This window comes from Rhinoderma darwinii (assembly GCF_050947455.1).
Source record: "Rhinoderma darwinii isolate aRhiDar2 chromosome 5 unlocalized genomic scaffold, aRhiDar2.hap1 SUPER_5_unloc_7, whole genome shotgun sequence".
NCBI lineage: Eukaryota > Metazoa > Chordata > Amphibia > Anura > Rhinodermatidae > Rhinoderma > Rhinoderma darwinii.
Window position 1 is genome coordinate 102,306 of NW_027461820.1, and position 17,580 is coordinate 119,885.

At 47.8% G+C, this 17,580-nt stretch overlaps 12 non-coding genes across 12 annotated transcripts; all 12 read left to right on the forward strand.

Annotated features, from left to right (window-relative positions):
- The first annotated feature begins 922 nt into the window (after positions 1-922).
- LOC142696628 (U2 spliceosomal RNA) lies at positions 923-1,113 on the forward strand. The gene has a single exon (XR_012864501.1). It is a non-coding gene; the product is annotated as a U2 spliceosomal RNA (small nuclear RNA).
- Positions 1,114-2,389: 1,276 nt separating this feature from the next.
- Positions 2,390-2,580, forward strand: LOC142696630 (U2 spliceosomal RNA). The gene has a single exon (XR_012864503.1). It is a non-coding gene; the product is annotated as a U2 spliceosomal RNA (small nuclear RNA).
- Positions 2,581-3,880: 1,300 nt separating this feature from the next.
- Positions 3,881-4,071, forward strand: LOC142696632 (U2 spliceosomal RNA). Its single transcript, XR_012864504.1, has one exon. It is a non-coding gene; the product is annotated as a U2 spliceosomal RNA (small nuclear RNA).
- A 1,280-nt stretch (positions 4,072-5,351) lies between these two features.
- LOC142696633 (U2 spliceosomal RNA) lies at positions 5,352-5,542 on the forward strand. The gene has a single exon (XR_012864505.1). It is a non-coding gene; the product is annotated as a U2 spliceosomal RNA (small nuclear RNA).
- Positions 5,543-6,835: 1,293 nt separating this feature from the next.
- On the forward strand, positions 6,836-7,026 carry LOC142696634 (U2 spliceosomal RNA). The gene has a single exon (XR_012864506.1). It is a non-coding gene; the product is annotated as a U2 spliceosomal RNA (small nuclear RNA).
- A 1,276-nt stretch (positions 7,027-8,302) lies between these two features.
- On the forward strand, positions 8,303-8,493 carry LOC142696635 (U2 spliceosomal RNA). Its single transcript, XR_012864507.1, has one exon. It is a non-coding gene; the product is annotated as a U2 spliceosomal RNA (small nuclear RNA).
- A 1,292-nt stretch (positions 8,494-9,785) lies between these two features.
- Positions 9,786-9,976, forward strand: LOC142696636 (U2 spliceosomal RNA). The gene has a single exon (XR_012864508.1). It is a non-coding gene; the product is annotated as a U2 spliceosomal RNA (small nuclear RNA).
- Positions 9,977-11,268: 1,292 nt separating this feature from the next.
- On the forward strand, positions 11,269-11,459 carry LOC142696637 (U2 spliceosomal RNA). Its single transcript, XR_012864509.1, has one exon. It is a non-coding gene; the product is annotated as a U2 spliceosomal RNA (small nuclear RNA).
- Positions 11,460-12,751: 1,292 nt separating this feature from the next.
- On the forward strand, positions 12,752-12,942 carry LOC142696638 (U2 spliceosomal RNA). Its single transcript, XR_012864510.1, has one exon. It is a non-coding gene; the product is annotated as a U2 spliceosomal RNA (small nuclear RNA).
- Positions 12,943-14,258: 1,316 nt separating this feature from the next.
- Positions 14,259-14,449, forward strand: LOC142696559 (U2 spliceosomal RNA). Its single transcript, XR_012864443.1, has one exon. It is a non-coding gene; the product is annotated as a U2 spliceosomal RNA (small nuclear RNA).
- Positions 14,450-15,733: 1,284 nt separating this feature from the next.
- On the forward strand, positions 15,734-15,924 carry LOC142696639 (U2 spliceosomal RNA). The gene has a single exon (XR_012864511.1). It is a non-coding gene; the product is annotated as a U2 spliceosomal RNA (small nuclear RNA).
- Positions 15,925-17,208: 1,284 nt separating this feature from the next.
- On the forward strand, positions 17,209-17,399 carry LOC142696640 (U2 spliceosomal RNA). Its single transcript, XR_012864512.1, has one exon. It is a non-coding gene; the product is annotated as a U2 spliceosomal RNA (small nuclear RNA).
- The last annotated feature ends 181 nt before the right edge of the window (positions 17,400-17,580 follow it).

The following is a 17,580-nucleotide window of genomic DNA, read 5'->3' on the forward strand; positions in this document are numbered from 1 at the left end:
ATAGTGGAGTGGAGTAGGGGAACAGCAAACAGCCAATAAAGCAGCCCGCCCGCTCGCCTGCCCGCCACAATGGACCTACCTGTGTACACTAGATGGATGTGATGGAATGTACTGTCGTCCCTACATTTCAAGAAGAAGTAAGAATTGCAGTTGCAACAAAGCCTTGCTTGCCTACAAAGAGAGCAGCAATTTGGATTTGTTACTATGTTACCTAGAAGAATAACAAACTGTGCAAGGATGGAGGTTGTAGGAGCAAGGAGAAGTTGTCTGTAAAGTTGGTGGATGCCTATTTTCCATTTTGCAGTCCCTTGTCTCCCTCTTGTGGCCTCCTGGAGGCAACTAGCTGTGCAAAAAAAAGACAGCCTGGCGGCCGGCTGTTGCAGTGTTGCCCTCTCAGGCAACACTGAGTGACTGACTGAGCCTCACCGTCTTATATAAAGTTCAGACGGAACTTTGCACGTGTCATAGTGGAGCCCTCAGGATTCCAGAGCCAGCTTTCTGACATCATAATGGGGCCTCAGAGATAAAAGCCTGGGCCCAGGCAGTGTTGGTCAGTGCTGCTCAGCAGGCAGCACTGGACTGGACTGGATTACAGCTGATACAAGGTGTGAAGGAACAAGGGGTGGCTGTGGGCATGCACTTGCTGCCGCTGCCAGTGTTTATCTGCATGGCAGCAGGGCATTTGGGCGTTGCCAGGAAGGCGTTTTTATGTAGATTCCTCCTCTTTCAGCACTGCATTGTGGTGCAAGCAAAAGAAGCAAATCCTGTCTGGCTTCCTCTCCGGCCTTTATTCACCTCCCGTGTAGCTGTGAGTGTGTGAGCCTGCAGGGCCCCATGGAATTGCCTAGAAGTAGGCTGAATCGCTGCAAGGGCTGAACAGCAGTATCGGGCAGGCTCGGGCAACGCGCGGCCCGTTCGGGTTATCGCTTCTCGGCCTTTTGGCTAAGATCAAGTGTAGTATCTGTTCTTATCAGTTTAATATCTGATACGTCCCCTATCTGGGGACCATATATTAAATGGATTTTTAGAACAGGGAGATGGAAATAGAGCTTGCTCTGTCCACTCCACGCATTGACCTGGTATTGCAGTATTTCCAGGACCGGTGCACCCTTTCCTTATGTGTTGACTAAAAGCAGATTCCAAAAGTGTTTTTTGTCTTTGCTATTGTTTCTGTCTTTCTGAAGGGATCTCCCCTTTTAATCCCATTATTTCAACACCTGTTGGACAATGCATGAGTGATAATGAGCTCATTGATTAAATGCAATTAATGAATAGATTGCCACCTCTTGTTGTGTGTCGTCTGTGTTTCTGTGTTTCCGGCATTTCACATTGGAACACCTCATTCACCTTCCTTGTCTTCTCTCCGCCCTCCCTTTTAGGTAAGTTAAAGAGCTGCACCTGAGCCAGCCACTGATTGATTGATTGATTGATTGATTGATTGATTGATTGATGCAGCACAACAGTCAAATAGTGGAGTGGAGTAGGGGAACAGCAAACAGCCAATAAAGCAGCCCGCCCGCTCGCCTGCCCGCCACAATGGACCTACCTGTGTACACTAGATGGATGTGATGGAATGTACTGTCGTCCCTACATTTCAAGAAGAAGTAAGAATTGCAGTTGCAACAAAGCCTTGCTTGCCTACAAAGAGAGCAGCAATTTGGATTTGTTACTATGTTACCTAGAAGAATAACAAACTGTGCAAGGATGGAGGTTGTAGGAGCAAGGAGAAGTTGTCTGTAAAGTTGGTGGATGCCTATTTTCCATTTTGCAGTCCCTTGTCTCCCTCTTGTGGCCTCCTGGAGGCAACTAGCTGTGCAAAAAAAAGACAGCCTGGCGGCCGGCTGTTGCAGTGTTGCCCTCTCAGGCAACACTGAGTGACTGACTGAGCCTCACCGTCTTATATAAAGTTCAGACGGAACTTTGCACGTGTCATAGTGGAGCCCTCAGGATTCCAGAGCCAGCTTTCTGACATCATAATGGGGCCTCAGAGATAAAAGCCTGGGCCCAGGCAGTGTTGGTCAGTGCTGCTCAGCAGGCAGCACTGGACTGGACTGGATTACAGCTGATACAAGGTGTGAAGGAACAAGGGGTGGCTGTGGGCATGCACTTGCTGCCGCTGCCAGTGTTTATCTGCATGGCAGCAGGGCATTTGGGCGTTGCCAGGAAGGCGTTTTTATGTAGATTCCTCCTCTTTCAGCACTGCATTGTGGTGCAAGCAAAAGAAGCAAATCCTGTCTGGCTTCCTCTCCGGCCTTTATTCACCTCCCGTGTAGCTGTGAGTGTGTGAGCCTGCAGGGCCCCATGGAATTGCCTAGAAGTAGGCTGAATCGCTGCAAGGGCTGAACAGCAGTATCGGGCAGGCTCGGGCAACGCGCGGCCCGTTCGGGTTATCGCTTCTCGGCCTTTTGGCTAAGATCAAGTGTAGTATCTGTTCTTATCAGTTTAATATCTGATACGTCCCCTATCTGGGGACCATATATTAAATGGATTTTTAGAACAGGGAGATGGAAATAGAGCTTGCTCTGTCCACTCCACGCATTGACCTGGTATTGCAGTATTTCCAGGACCGGTGCACCCTTTCCTTATGTGTTGACTAAAAGCAGATTCCAAAAGTGTTTTTTGTCTTTGCTATTGTTTCTGTCTTTCTGAAGGGATCTCCCCTTTTAATCCCATTATTTCAACACCTGTTGGACAATGCATGAGTGATAATGAGCTCATTGATTAAATGCAATTAATGAATAGATTTCCACCTCTTGTTGTGTGTCGTCTGTGTTTCTGTGTTTCCGGCATTTCACATTGGAACACCTCATTCACCTTCCTTGTCTTCTCTCCGCCCTCCCTTTTAGGTAAGTTAAAGAGCTGCACCTGAGCCAGCCACTGATTGATTGATTGATTGATTGATTGATTGATTGATTGATTGATTGATTGATTGATGCAGCACAACAGTCAAATAGTGGAGTGGAGTAGGGGAACAGCAAACAGCCAATAAAGCAGCCCGCCCGCTCGCCTGCCCGCCACAATGGACCTACCTGTGTACACTAGATGGATGTGATGGAATGTACTGTCGTCCCTACATTTCAAGAAGAAGTAAGAATTGCAGTTGCAACAAAGCCTTGCTTGCCTACAAAGAGAGCAGCAATTTGGATTTGTTACTATGTTACCTAGAAGAATAACAAACTGTGCAAGGATGGAGGTTGTAGGAGCAAGGAGAAGTTGTCTGTAAAGTTGGTGGATGCCTATTTTCCATTTTGCAGTCCCTTGTCTCCCTCTTGTGGCCTCCTGGAGGCAACTAGCTGTGCAAAAAAAAGACAGCCTGGCGGCCGGCTGTTGCAGTGTTGCCCTCTCAGGCAACACTGAGTGACTGACTGAGCCTCACCGTCTTATATAAAGTTCAGACGGAACTTTGCACGTGTCATAGTGGAGCCCTCAGGATTCCAGAGCCAGCTTTCTGACATCATAATGGGGCCTCAGAGATAAAAGCCTGGGCCCAGGCAGTGTTGGTCAGTGCTGCTCAGCAGGCAGCACTGGACTGGACTGGATTACAGCTGATACAAGGTGTGAAGGAACAAGGGGTGGCTGTGGGCATGCACTTGCTGCCGCTGCCAGTGTTTATCTGCATGGCAGCAGGGCATTTGGGCGTTGCCAGGAAGGCGTTTTTATGTAGATTCCTCCTCTTTCAGCACTGCATTGTGGTGCAAGCAAAAGAAGCAAATCCTGTCTGGCTTCCTCTCCGGCCTTTATTCACCTCCCGTGTAGCTGTGAGTGTGTGAGCCTGCAGGGCCCCATGGAATTGCCTAGAAGTAGGCTGAATGGCTGAATCGCTGCAAGGGCTGAACAGCAGTATCGGGCAGGCTCGGGCAACGCGCGGCCCGTTCGGGTTATCGCTTCTCGGCCTTTTGGCTAAGATCAAGTGTAGTATCTGTTCTTATCAGTTTAATATCTGATACGTCCCCTATCTGGGGACCATATATTAAATGGATTTTTAGAACAGGGAGATGGAAATAGAGCTTGCTCTGTCCACTCCACGCATTGACCTGGTATTGCAGTATTTCCAGGACCGGTGCACCCTTTCCTTATGTGTTGACTAAAAGCAGATTCCAAAAGTGTTTTTTGTCTTTGCTATTGTTTCTGTCTTTCTGAAGGGATCTCCCCTTTTAATCCCATTATTTCAACACCTGTTGGACAATGCATGAGTGATAATGAGCTCATTGATTAAATGCAATTAATGAATAGATTGCCACCTCTTGTTGTGTGTCGTCTGTGTTTCTGTGTTTCCGGCATTTCACATTGGAACACCTCATTCACCTTCCTTGTCTTCTCTCCGCCCTCCCTTTTAGGTAAGTTAAAGAGCTGCACCTGAGCCAGCCACTGATTGATTGATTGATTGATTGATTGATTGATTGATTGATTGATGCAGCACAACAGTCAAATAGTGGAGTGGAGTAGGGGAACAGCAAACAGCCAATAAAGCAGCCCGCCCGCTCGCCTGCCCGCCACAATGGACCTACCTGTGTACACTAGATGGATGTGATGGAATGTACTGTCGTCCCTACATTTCAAGAAGAAGTAAGAATTGCAGTTGCAACAAAGCCTTGCTTGCCTACAAAGAGAGCAGCAATTTGGATTTGTTACTATGTTACCTAGAAGAATAACAAACTGTGCAAGGATGGAGGTTGTAGGAGCAAGGAGAAGTTGTCTGTAAAGTTGGTGGATGCCTATTTTCCATTTTGCAGTCCCTTGTCTCCCTCTTGTGGCCTCCTGGAGGCAACTAGCTGTGCAAAAAAAAGACAGCCTGGCGGCCGGCTGTTGCAGTGTTGCCCTCTCAGGCAACACTGAGTGACTGACTGAGCCTCACCGTCTTATATAAAGTTCAGACGGAACTTTGCACGTGTCATAGTGGAGCCCTCAGGATTCCAGAGCCAGCTTTCTGACATCATAATGGGGCCTCAGAGATAAAAGCCTGGGCCCAGGCAGTGTTGGTCAGTGCTGCTCAGCAGGCAGCACTGGACTGGACTGGATTACAGCTGATACAAGGTGTGAAGGAACAAGGGGTGGCTGTGGGCATGCACTTGCTGCCGCTGCCAGTGTTTATCTGCATGGCAGCAGGGCATTTGGGCGTTGCCAGGAAGGCGTTTTTATGTAGATTCCTCCTCTTTCAGCACTGCATTGTGGTGCAAGCAAAAGAAGCAAATCCTGTCTGGCTTCCTCTCCGGCCTTTATTCACCTCCCGTGTAGCTGTGAGTGTGTGAGCCTGCAGGGCCCCATGGAATTGCCTAGAAGTAGGCTGAATCGCTGCAAGGGCTGAACAGCAGTATCGGGCAGGCTCGGGCAACGCGCGTCCCGTTCGGGTTATCGCTTCTCGGCCTTTTGGCTAAGATCAAGTGTAGTATCTGTTCTTATCAGTTTAATATCTGATACGTCCCCTATCTGGGGACCATATATTAAATGGATTTTTAGAACAGGGAGATGGAAATAGAGCTTGCTCTGTCCACTCCACGCATTGACCTGGTATTGCAGTATTTCCAGGACCGGTGCACCCTTTCCTTATGTGTTGACTAAAAGCAGATTCCAAAAGTGTTTTTTGTCTTTGCTATTGTTTCTGTCTTTCTGAAGGGATCTCCCCTTTTAATCCCATTATTTCAACACCTGTTGGACAATGCATGAGTGATAATGAGCTCATTGATTAAATGCAATTAATGAATAGATTGCCACCTCTTGTTGTGTGTCGTCTGTGTTTCTGTGTTTCCGGCATTTCACATTGGAACACCTCATTCACCTTCCTTGTCTTCTCTCCGCCCTCCCTTTTAGGTAAGTTAAAGAGCTGCACCTGAGCCAGCCACTGATTGATTGATTGATTGATTGATTGATTGATTGATTGATTGATTGATTGATTGATGCAGCACAACAGTCAAATAGTGGAGTGGAGTAGGGGAACAGCAAACAGCCAATAAAGCAGCCCGCCCGCTCGCCTGCCCGCCACAATGGACCTACCTGTGTACACTAGATGGATGTGATGGAATGTACTGTCGTCCCTACATTTCAAGAAGAAGTAAGAATTGCAGTTGCAACAAAGCCTTGCTTGCCTACAAAGAGAGCAGCAATTTGGATTTGTTACTATGTTACCTAGAAGAATAACAAACTGTGCAAGGATGGAGGTTGTAGGAGCAAGGAGAAGTTGTCTGTAAAGTTGGTGGATGCCTATTTTCCATTTTGCAGTCCCTTGTCTCCCTCTTGTGGCCTCCTGGAGGCAACTAGCTGTGCAAAAAAAAAGACAGCCTGGCGGCCGGCTGTTGCAGTGTTGCCCTCTCAGGCAACACTGAGTGACTGACTGAGCCTCACCGTCTTATATAAAGTTCAGACGGAACTTTGCACGTGTCATAGTGGAGCCCTCAGGATTCCAGAGCCAGCTTTCTGACATCATAATGGGGCCTCAGAGATAAAAGCCTGGGCCCAGGCAGTGTTGGTCAGTGCTGCTCAGCAGGCAGCACTGGACTGGACTGGATTACAGCTGATACAAGGTGTGAAGGAACAAGGGGTGGCTGTGGGCATGCACTTGCTGCCGATGCCAGTGTTTATCTGCATGGCAGCAGGGCATTTGGGCGTTGCCAGGAAGGCGTTTTTATGTAGATTCCTCCTCTTTCAGCACTGCATTGTGGTGCAAGCAAAAGAAGCAAATCCTGTCTGGCTTCCTCTCCGGCCTTTATTCACCTCCCGTGTAGCTGTGAGTGTGTGAGCCTGCAGGGCCCCATGGAATTGCCTAGAAGTAGGCTGAATCGCTGCAAGGGCTGAACAGCAGTATCGGGCAGGCTCGGGCAACGCGCGGCCCGTTCGGGTTATCGCTTCTCGGCCTTTTGGCTAAGATCAAGTGTAGTATCTGTTCTTATCAGTTTAATATCTGATACGTCCCCTATCTGGGGACCATATATTAAATGGATTTTTAGAACAGGGAGATGGAAATAGAGCTTGCTCTGTCCACTCCACGCATTGACCTGGTATTGCAGTATTTCCAGGACCGGTGCACCCTTTCCTTATGTGTTGACTAAAAGCAGATTCCAAAAGTGTTTTTTGTCTTTGCTATTGTTTCTGTCTTTCTGAAGGGATCTCCCCTTTTAATCCCATTATTTCAACACCTGTTGGACAATGCATGAGTGATAATGAGCTCATTGATTAAATGCAATTAATGAATAGATTGCCACCTCTTGTTGTGTGTCGTCTGTGTTTCTGTGTTTCCGGCATTTCACATTGGAACACCTCATTCACCTTCCTTGTCTTCTCTCCGCCCTCCCTTTTAGGTAAGTTAAAGAGCTGCACCTGAGCCAGCCACTGATTGATTGATTGATTGATTGATTGATTGATTGATTGATGCAGCACAACAGTCAAATAGTGGAGTGGAGTAGGGGAACAGCAAACAGCCAATAAAGCAGCCCGCCCGCTCGCCTGCCCGCCACAATGGACCTATCTGTGTACACTAGATGGATGTGATGGAATGTACTGTCGTCCCTACATTTCAAGAAGAAGTAAGAATTGCAGTTGCAACAAAGCCTTGCTTGCCTACAAAGAGAGCAGCAATTTGGATTTGTTACTATGTTACCTAGAAGAATAACAAACTGTGCAAGGATGGAGGTTGTAGGAGCAAGGAGAAGTTGTCTGTAAAGTTGGTGGATGCCTATTTTCCATTTTGCAGTCCCTTGTCTCCCTCTTGTGGCCTCCTGGAGGCAACTAGCTGTGCAAAAAAAAGACAGCCTGGCGGCCGGCTGTTGCAGTGTTGCCCTCTCAGGCAACACTGAGTGACTGACTGAGCCTCACCGTCTTATATAAAGTTCAGACGGAACTTTGCACGTGTCATAGTGGAGCCCTCAGGATTCCAGAGCCAGCTTTCTGACATCATAATGGGGCCTCAGAGATAAAAGCCTGGGCCCAGGCAGTGTTGGTCAGTGCTGCTCAGCAGGCAGCACTGGACTGGACTGGATTACAGCTGATACAAGGTGTGAAGGAACAAGGGGTGGCTGTGGGCATGCACTTGCTGCCGCTGCCAGTGTTTATCTGCATGGCAGCAGGGCATTTGGGCGTTGCCAGGAAGGCGTTTTTATGTAGATTCCTCCTCTTTCAGCACTGCATTGTGGTGCAAGCAAAAGAAGCAAATCCTGTCTGGCTTCCTCTCCGGCCTTTATTCACCTCCCGTGTAGCTGTGAGTGTGTGAGCCTGCAGGGCCCCATGGAATTGCCTAGAAGTAGGCTGAATCGCTGCAAGGGCTGAACAGCAGTATCGGGCAGGCTCGGGCAACGCGCGGCCCGTTCGGGTTATCGCTTCTCGGCCTTTTGGCTAAGATCAAGTGTAGTATCTGTTCTTATCAGTTTAATATCTGATACGTCCCCTATCTGGGGACCATATATTAAATGGATTTTTAGAACAGGGAGATGGAAATAGAGCTTGCTCTGTCCACTCCACGCATTGACCTGGTATTGCAGTATTTCCAGGACCGGTGCACCCTTTCCTTATGTGTTGACTAAAAGCAGATTCCAAAAGTGTTTTTTGTCTTTGCTATTGTTTCTGTCTTTCTGAAGGGATCTCCCCTTTTAATCCCATTATTTCAACACCTGTTGGACAATGCATGAGTGATAATGAGCTCATTGATTAAATGCAATTAATGAATAGATTGCCACCTCTTGTTGTGTGTCGTCTGTGTTTCTGTGTTTCCGGCATTTCACATTGGAACACCTCATTCACCTTCCTTGTCTTCTCTCCGCCCTCCCTTTTAGGTAAGTTAAAGAGCTGCACCTGAGCCAGCCACTGATTGATTGATTGATTGATTGATTGATTGATTGATTGATTGATTGATTGATTGATGCAGCACAACAGTCAAATAGTGGAGTGGAGTAGGGGAACAGCAAACAGCCAATAAAGCAGCCCGCCCGCTCGCCTGCCCGCCACAATGGACCTACCTGTGTACACTAGATGGATGTGATGGAATGTACTGTCGTCCCTACATTTCAAGAAGAAGTAAGAATTGCAGTTGCAACAAAGCCTTGCTTGCCTACAAAGAGAGCAGCAATTTGGATTTGTTACTATGTTACCTAGAAGAATAACAAACTGTGCAAGGATGGAGGTTGTAGGAGCAAGGAGAAGTTGTCTGTAAAGTTGGTGGATGCCTATTTTCCATTTTGCAGTCCCTTGTCTCCCTCTTGTGGCCTCCTGGAGGCAACTAGCTGTGCAAAAAAAAGACAGCCTGGCGGCCGGCTGTTGCAGTGTTGCCCTCTCAGGCAACACTGAGTGACTGACTGAGCCTCACCGTCTTATATAAAGTTCAGACGGAACTTTGCACGTGTCATAGTGGAGCCCTCAGGATTCCAGAGCCAGCTTTCTGACATCATAATGGGGCCTCAGAGATAAAAGCCTGGGCCCAGGCAGTGTTGGTCAGTGCTGCTCAGCAGGCAGCACTGGACTGGACTGGATTACAGCTGATACAAGGTGTGAAGGAACAAGGGGTGGCTGTGGGCATGCACTTGCTGCCGCTGCCAGTGTTTATCTGCATGGCAGCAGGGCATTTGGGCGTTGCCAGGAAGGCGTTTTTATGTAGATTCCTCCTCTTTCAGCACTGCATTGTGGTGCAAGCAAAAGAAGCAAATCCTGTCTGGCTTCCTCTCCGGCCTTTATTCACCTCCCATGTAGCTGTGAGTGTGTGAGCCTGCAGGGCCCCATGGAATTGCCTAGAAGTAGGCTGAATCGCTGCAAGGGCTGAACAGCAGTATCGGGCAGGCTCGGGCAACGCGCGGCCCGTTCGGGTTATCGCTTCTCGGCCTTTTGGCTAAGATCAAGTGTAGTATCTGTTCTTATCAGTTTAATATCTGATACGTCCCCTATCTGGGGACCATATATTAAATGGATTTTTAGAACAGGGAGATGGAAATAGAGCTTGCTCTGTCCACTCCACGCATTGACCTGGTATTGCAGTATTTCCAGGACCGGTGCACCCTTTCCTTATGTGTTGACTAAAAGCAGATTCCAAAAGTGTTTTTTGTCTTTGCTATTGTTTCTGTCTTTCTGAAGGGATCTCCCCTTTTAATCCCATTATTTCAACACCTGTTGGACAATGCATGAGTGATAATGAGCTCATTGATTAAATGCAATTAATGAATAGATTGCCACCTCTTGTTGTGTGTCGTCTGTGTTTCTGTGTTTCCGGCATTTCACATTGGAACACCTCATTCACCTTCCTTGTCTTCTCTCCGCCCTCCCTTTTAGGTAAGTTAAAGAGCTGCACCTGAGCCAGCCACTGATTGATTGATTGATTGATTGATTGATTGATTGATTGATTGATTGATTGATTGATGCAGCACAACAGTCAAATAGTGGAGTGGAGTAGGGGAACAGCAAACAGCCAATAAAGCAGCCCGCCCGCTCGCCTGCCCGCCACAATGGACCTACCTGTGTACACTAGATGGATGTGATGGAATGTACTGTCGTCCCTACATTTCAAGAAGAAGTAAGAATTGCAGTTGCAACAAAGCCTTGCTTGCCTACAAAGAGAGCAGCAATTTGGATTTGTTACTATGTTACCTAGAAGAATAACAAACTGTGCAAGGATGGAGGTTGTAGGAGCAAGGAGAAGTTGTCTGTAAAGTTGGTGGATGCCTATTTTCCATTTTGCAGTCCCTTGTCTCCCTCTTGTGGCCTCCTGGAGGCAACTAGCTGTGCAAAAAAAAGACAGCCTGGCGGCCGGCTGTTGCAGTGTTGCCCTCTCAGGCAACACTGAGTGACTGACTGAGCCTCACCGTCTTATATAAAGTTCAGACGGAACTTTGCACGTGTCATAGTGGAGCCCTCAGGATTCCAGAGCCAGCTTTCTGACATCATAATGGGGCCTCAGAGATAAAAGCCTGGGCCCAGGCAGTGTTGGTCAGTGCTGCTCAGCAGGCAGCACTGGACTGGTCTGGATTACAGCTGATACAAGGTGTGAAGGAACAAGGGGTGGCTGTGGGCATGCACTTGCTGCCGCTGCCAGTGTTTATCTGCATGGCAGCAGGGCATTTGGGCGTTGCCAGGAAGGCGTTTTTATGTAGATTCCTCCTCTTTCAGCACTGCATTGTGGTGCAAGCAAAAGAAGCAAATCCTGTCTGGCTTCCTCTCCGGCCTTTATTCACCTCCCGTGTAGCTGTGAGTGTGTGAGCCTGCAGGGCCCCATGGAATTGCCTAGAAGTAGGCTGAATCGCTGCAAGGGCTGAACAGCAGTATCGGGCAGGCTCGGGCAACGCGCGGCCCGTTCGGGTTATCGCTTCTCGGCCTTTTGGCTAAGATCAAGTGTAGTATCTGTTCTTATCAGTTTAATATCTGATACGTCCCCTATCTGGGGACCATATATTAAATGGATTTTTAGAACAGGGAGATGGAAATAGAGCTTGCTCTGTCCACTCCACGCATTGACCTGGTATTGCAGTATTTCCAGGACCGGTGCACCCTTTCCTTATGTGTTGACTAAAAGCAGATTCCAAAAGTGTTTTTTGTCTTTGCTATTGTTTCTGTCTTTCTGAAGGGATCTCCCCTTTTAATCCCATTATTTCAACACCTGTTGGACAATGCATGAGTGATAATGAGCTCATTGATTAAATGCAATTAATGAATAGATTGCCACCTCTTGTTGTGTGTCGTCTGTGTTTCTGTGTTTCCGGCATTTCACATTGGAACACCTCATTCACCTTCCTTGTCTTCTCTCCGCCCTCCCTTTTAGGTAAGTTAAAGAGCTGCACCTGAGCCAGCCACTGATTGATTGATTGATTGATTGATTGATTGATTGATTGATTGATTGATTGATTGATGCAGCACAACAGTCAAATAGTGGAGTGGAGTAGGGGAACAGCAAACAGCCAATAAAGCAGCCCGCCCGCTCGCCTGCCCGCCACAATGGACCTACCTGTGTACACTAGATGGATGTGATGGAATGTACTGTCGTCCCTACATTTCAAGAAGAAGTAAGAATTGCAGTTGCAACAAAGCCTTGCTTGCCTACAAAGAGAGCAGCAATTTGGATTTGTTACTATGTTACCTAGAAGAATAACAAACTGTGCAAGGATGGAGGTTGTAGGAGCAAGGAGAAGTTGTCTGTAAAGTTGGTGGATGCCTATTTTCCATTTTGCAGTCCCTTGTCTCCCTCTTGTGGCCTCCTGGAGGCAACTAGCTGTGCAAAAAAAAGACAGCCTGGCGGCCGGCTGTTGCAGTGTTGCCCTCTCAGGCAACACTGAGTGACTGACTGAGCCTCACCGTCTTATATAAAGTTCAGACGGAACTTTGCACGTGTCATAGTGGAGCCCTCAGGATTCCAGAGCCAGCTTTCTGACATCATAATGGGGCCTCAGAGATAAAAGCCTGGGCCCAGGCAGTGTTGGTCAGTGCTGCTCAGCAGGCAGCACTGGACTGGACTGGATTACAGCTGATACAAGGTGTGAAGGAACAAGGGGTGGCTGTGGGCATGCACTTGCTGCCGCTGCCAGTGTTTATCTGCATGGCAGCAGGGCATTTGGGCGTTGCCAGGAAGGCGTTTTTATGTAGATTCCTCCTCTTTCAGCACTGCATTGTGGTGCAAGCAAAAGAAGCAAATCCTGTCTGGCTTCCTCTCCGGCCTTTATTCACCTCCCGTGTAGCTGTGAGTGTGTGAGCCTGCAGGGCCCCATGGAATTGCCTAGAAGTAGGCTGAATCGCTGCAAGGGCTGAACAGCAGTATCGGGCAGGCTCGGGCAACGCGCGGCCCGTTCGGGTTATCGCTTCTCGGCCTTTTGGCTAAGATCAAGTGTAGTATCTGTTCTTATCAGTTTAATATCTGATACGTCCCCTATCTGGGGACCATATATTAAATGGATTTTTAGAACAGGGAGATGGAAATAGAGCTTGCTCTGTCCACTCCACGCATTGACCTGGTATTGCAGTATTTCCAGGACCGGTGCACCCTTTCCTTATGTGTTGACTAAAAGCAGATTCCAAAAGTGTTTTTTGTCTTTGCTATTGTTTCTGTCTTTCTGAAGGGATCTCCCCTTTTAATCCCATTATTTCAACACCTGTTGGACAATGCATGAGTGATAATGAGCTCATTGATTAAATGCAATTAATGAATAGATTTCCACCTCTTGTTGTGTGTCGTCTGTGTTTCTGTGTTTCCGGCATTTCACATTGGAACACCTCATTCACCTTCCTTGTCTTCTCTCCGCCCTCCCTTTTAGGTAAGTTAAAGAGCTGCACCTGAGCCAGCCACTGATTGATTGATTGATTGATTGATTGATTGATTGATTGATTGATTGATTGATTGATTGATTGATTGATTGATTGATTGATGCAGCACAACAGTCAAATAGTGGAGTGGAGTAGGGGAACAGCAAACAGCCAATAAAGCAGCCCGCCCGCTCGCCTGCCCGCCACAATGGACCTACCTGTGTACACTAGATGGATGTGATGGAATGTACTGTCGTCCCTACATTTCAAGAAGAAGTAAGAATTGCAGTTGCAACAAAGCCTTGCTTGCCTACAAAGAGAGCAGCAATTTGGATTTGTTACTATGTTACCTAGAAGAATAACAAACTGTGCAAGGATGGAGGTTGTAGGAGCAAGGAGAAGTTGTCTGTAAAGTTGGTGGATGCCTATTTTCCATTTTGCAGTCCCTTGTCTCCCTCTTGTGGCCTCCTGGAGGCAACTAGCTGTGCAAAAAAAAGACAGCCTGGCGGCCGGCTGTTGCAGTGTTGCCCTCTCAGGCAACACTGAGTGACTGACTGAGCCTCACCGTCTTATATAAAGTTCAGACGGAACTTTGCACGTGTCATAGTGGAGCCCTCAGGATTCCAGAGCCAGCTTTCTGACATCATAATGGGGCCTCAGAGATAAAAGCCTGGGCCCAGGCAGTGTTGGTCAGTGCTGCTCAGCAGGCAGCACTGGACTGGACTGGATTACAGCTGATACAAGGTGTGAAGGAACAAGGGGTGGCTGTGGGCATGCACTTGCTGCCGCTGCCAGTGTTTATCTGCATGGCAGCAGGGCATTTGGGCGTTGCCAGGAAGGCGTTTTTATGTAGATTCCTCCTCTTTCAGCACTGCATTGTGGTGCAAGCAAAAGAAGCAAATCCTGTCTGGCTTCCTCTCCGGCCTTTATTCACCTCCCGTGTAGCTGTGAGTGTGTGAGCCTGCAGGGCCCCATGGAATTGCCTAGAAGTAGGCTGAATCGCTGCAAGGGCTGAACAGCAGTATCGGGCAGGCTCGGGCAACGCGCGGCCCGTTCGGGTTATCGCTTCTCGGCCTTTTGGCTAAGATCAAGTGTAGTATCTGTTCTTATCAGTTTAATATCTGATACGTCCTCTATCTGGGGACCATATATTAAATGGATTTTTAGAACAGGGAGATGGAAATAGAGCTTGCTCTGTCCACTCCACGCATTGACCTGGTATTGCAGTATTTCCAGGACCGGTGCACCCTTTCCTTATGTGTTGACTAAAAGCAGATTCCAAAAGTGTTTTTTGTCTTTGCTATTGTTTCTGTCTTTCTGAAGGGATCTCCCCTTTTAATCCCATTATTTCAACACCTGTTGGACAATGCATGAGTGATAATGAGCTCATTGATTAAATGCAATTAATGAATAGATTGCCACCTCTTGTTGTGTGTCGTCTGTGTTTCTGTGTTTCCGGCATTTCACATTGGAACACCTCATTCACCTTCCTTGTCTTCTCTCCGCCCTCCCTTTTAGGTAAGTTAAAGAGCTGCACCTGAGCCAGCCACTGATTGATTGATTGATTGATTGATTGATTGATTGATTGATTGATTGATGCAGCACAACAGTCAAATAGTGGAGTGGAGTAGGGGAACAGCAAACAGCCAATAAAGCAGCCCGCCCGCTCGCCTGCCCGCCACAATGGACCTATCTGTGTACACTAGATGGATGTGATGGAATGTACTGTCGTCCCTACATTTCAAGAAGAAGTAAGAATTGCAGTTGCAACAAAGCCTTGCTTGCCTACAAAGAGAGCAGCAATTTGGATTTGTTACTATGTTACCTAGAAGAATAACAAACTGTGCAAGGATGGAGGTTGTAGGAGCAAGGAGAAGTTGTCTGTAAAGTTGGTGGATGCCTATTTTCCATTTTGCAGTCCCTTGTCTCCCTCTTGTGGCCTCCTGGAGGCAACTAGCTGTGCAAAAAAAAGACAGCCTGGCGGCCGGCTGTTGCAGTGTTGCCCTCTCAGGCAACACTGAGTGACTGACTGAGCCTCACCGTCTTATATAAAGTTCAGACGGAACTTTGCACGTGTCATAGTGGAGCCCTCAGGATTCCAGAGCCAGCTTTCTGACATCATAATGGGGCCTCAGAGATAAAAGCCTGGGCCCAGGCAGTGTTGGTCAGTGCTGCTCAGCAGGCAGCACTGGACTGGACTGGATTACAGCTGATACAAGGTGTGAAGGAACAAGGGGTGGCTGTGGGCATGCACTTGCTGCCGCTGCCAGTGTTTATCTGCATGGCAGCAGGGCATTTGGGCGTTGCCAGGAAGGCGTTTTTATGTAGATTCCTCCTCTTTCAGCACTGCATTGTGGTGCAAGCAAAAGAAGCAAATCCTGTCTGGCTTCCTCTCCGGCCTTTATTCACCTCCCGTGTAGCTGTGAGTGTGTGAGCCTGCAGGGCCCCATGGAATTGCCTAGAAGTAGGCTGAATCGCTGCAAGGGCTGAACAGCAGTATCGGGCAGGCTCGGGCAACGCGCGGCCCGTTCGGGTTATCGCTTCTCGGCCTTTTGGCTAAGATCAAGTGTAGTATCTGTTCTTATCAGTTTAATATCTGATACGTCCCCTATCTGGGGACCATATATTAAATGGATTTTTAGAACAGGGAGATGGAAATAGAGCTTGCTCTGTCCACTCCACGCATTGACCTGGTATTGCAGTATTTCCAGGACCGGTGCACCCTTTCCTTATGTGTTGACTAAAAGCAGATTCCAAAAGTGTTTTTTGTCTTTGCTATTGTTTCTGTCTTTCTGAAGGGATCTCCCCTTTTAATCCCATTATTTCAACACCTGTTGGACAATGCATGAGTGATAATGAGCTCATTGATTAAATGCAATTAATGAATAGATTGCCACCTCTTGTTGTGTGTCGTCTGTGTTTCTGTGTTTCCGGCATTTCACATTGGAACACCTCATTCACCTTCCTTGTCTTCTCTCCGCCCTCCCTTTTAGGTAAGTTAAAGAGCTGCACCTGAGCCAGCCACTGATTGATTGATTGATTGATTGATTGATTGATTGATTGATTGATTGATGCAGCACAACAGTCAAATAGTGGAGTGGAGTAGGGGAACAGCAAACAGCCAATAAAGCAGCCCGCCCGCTCGCCTGCCCGCCACAATGGACCTACCTGTGTACACTAGATGGATGTGATGGAATGTACTGTCGTCCCTACATTTCAAGAAGAAGTAAGAATTGCAGTTGCAACAAAGCCTTGCTTGCCTACAAAGAGAGCAGCAATTTGGATTTGTTACTATGTTACCTAGAAGAATAACAAACTGTGCAAGGATGGAGGTTGTAGGAGCAAGGAGAAGTTGTCTGTAAAGTTGGTGGATGCCTATTTTCCATTTTGCAGTCCCTTGTCTCCCTCTTGTGGCTTCCTGGAGGCAACTAGCTGTGCAAAAAAAAGACAGCCTGGCGGCCGGCTGTTGCAGTGTTGCCCTCTCAGGCAACACTGAGTGACTGACTGAGCCTCACCGTCTTATATAAAGTTCAGACGGAACTTTGCACGTGTCATAGTGGAGCCCTCAGGATTCCAGAGCCAGCTTTCTGACATCATAATGGGGCCTCAGAGATAAAAGCCTGGGCCCAGGCAGTGTTGGTCAGTGCTGCTCAGCAGGCAGCACTGGACTGGACTGGATTACAGCTGATACAAGGTGTGAAGGAACAAGGGGTGGCTGTGGGCATGCACTTGCTGCCGCTGCCAGTGTTTATCTGCATGGCAGCAGGGCATTTGGGCGTTGCCAGGAAGGCGTTTTTATGTAGATTCCTCCTCTTTCAGCACTGCATTGTGGTGCAAGCAAAAGAAGCAAATCCTGTCTGGCTTCCTCTCCGGCCTTTATTCACCTCCCGTGTAGCTGTGAGTGTGTGAGCCTGCAGGGCCCCATGGAATTGCCTAGAAGTAGGCTGAATCGCTGCAAGGGCTGAACAGCAGTATCGGGCAGGCTCGGGCAACGCGCGGCCCGTTCGGGTTATCGCTTCTCGGCCTTTTGGCTAAGATCAAGTGTAGTATCTGTTCTTATCAGTTTAATATCTGATACGTCCCCTATCTGGGGACCATATATTAAATGGATTTTTAGAACAGGGAGATGGAAATAGAGCTTGCTCTGTCCACTCCACGCATTGACCTGGTATTGCAGTATTTCCAGGACCGGTGCACCCTTTCCTTATGTGTTGACTAAAAGCAGATTCCAAAAGTGTTTTTTGTCTTTGCTATTGTTTCTGTCTTTCTGAAGGGATCTCCCCTTTTAATCCCATTATTTCAACACCTGTTGGACAATGCATGAGTGATAATGAGCTCATTGATTAAATGCAATTAATGAATAGATTGCCACCTCTTGTTGTG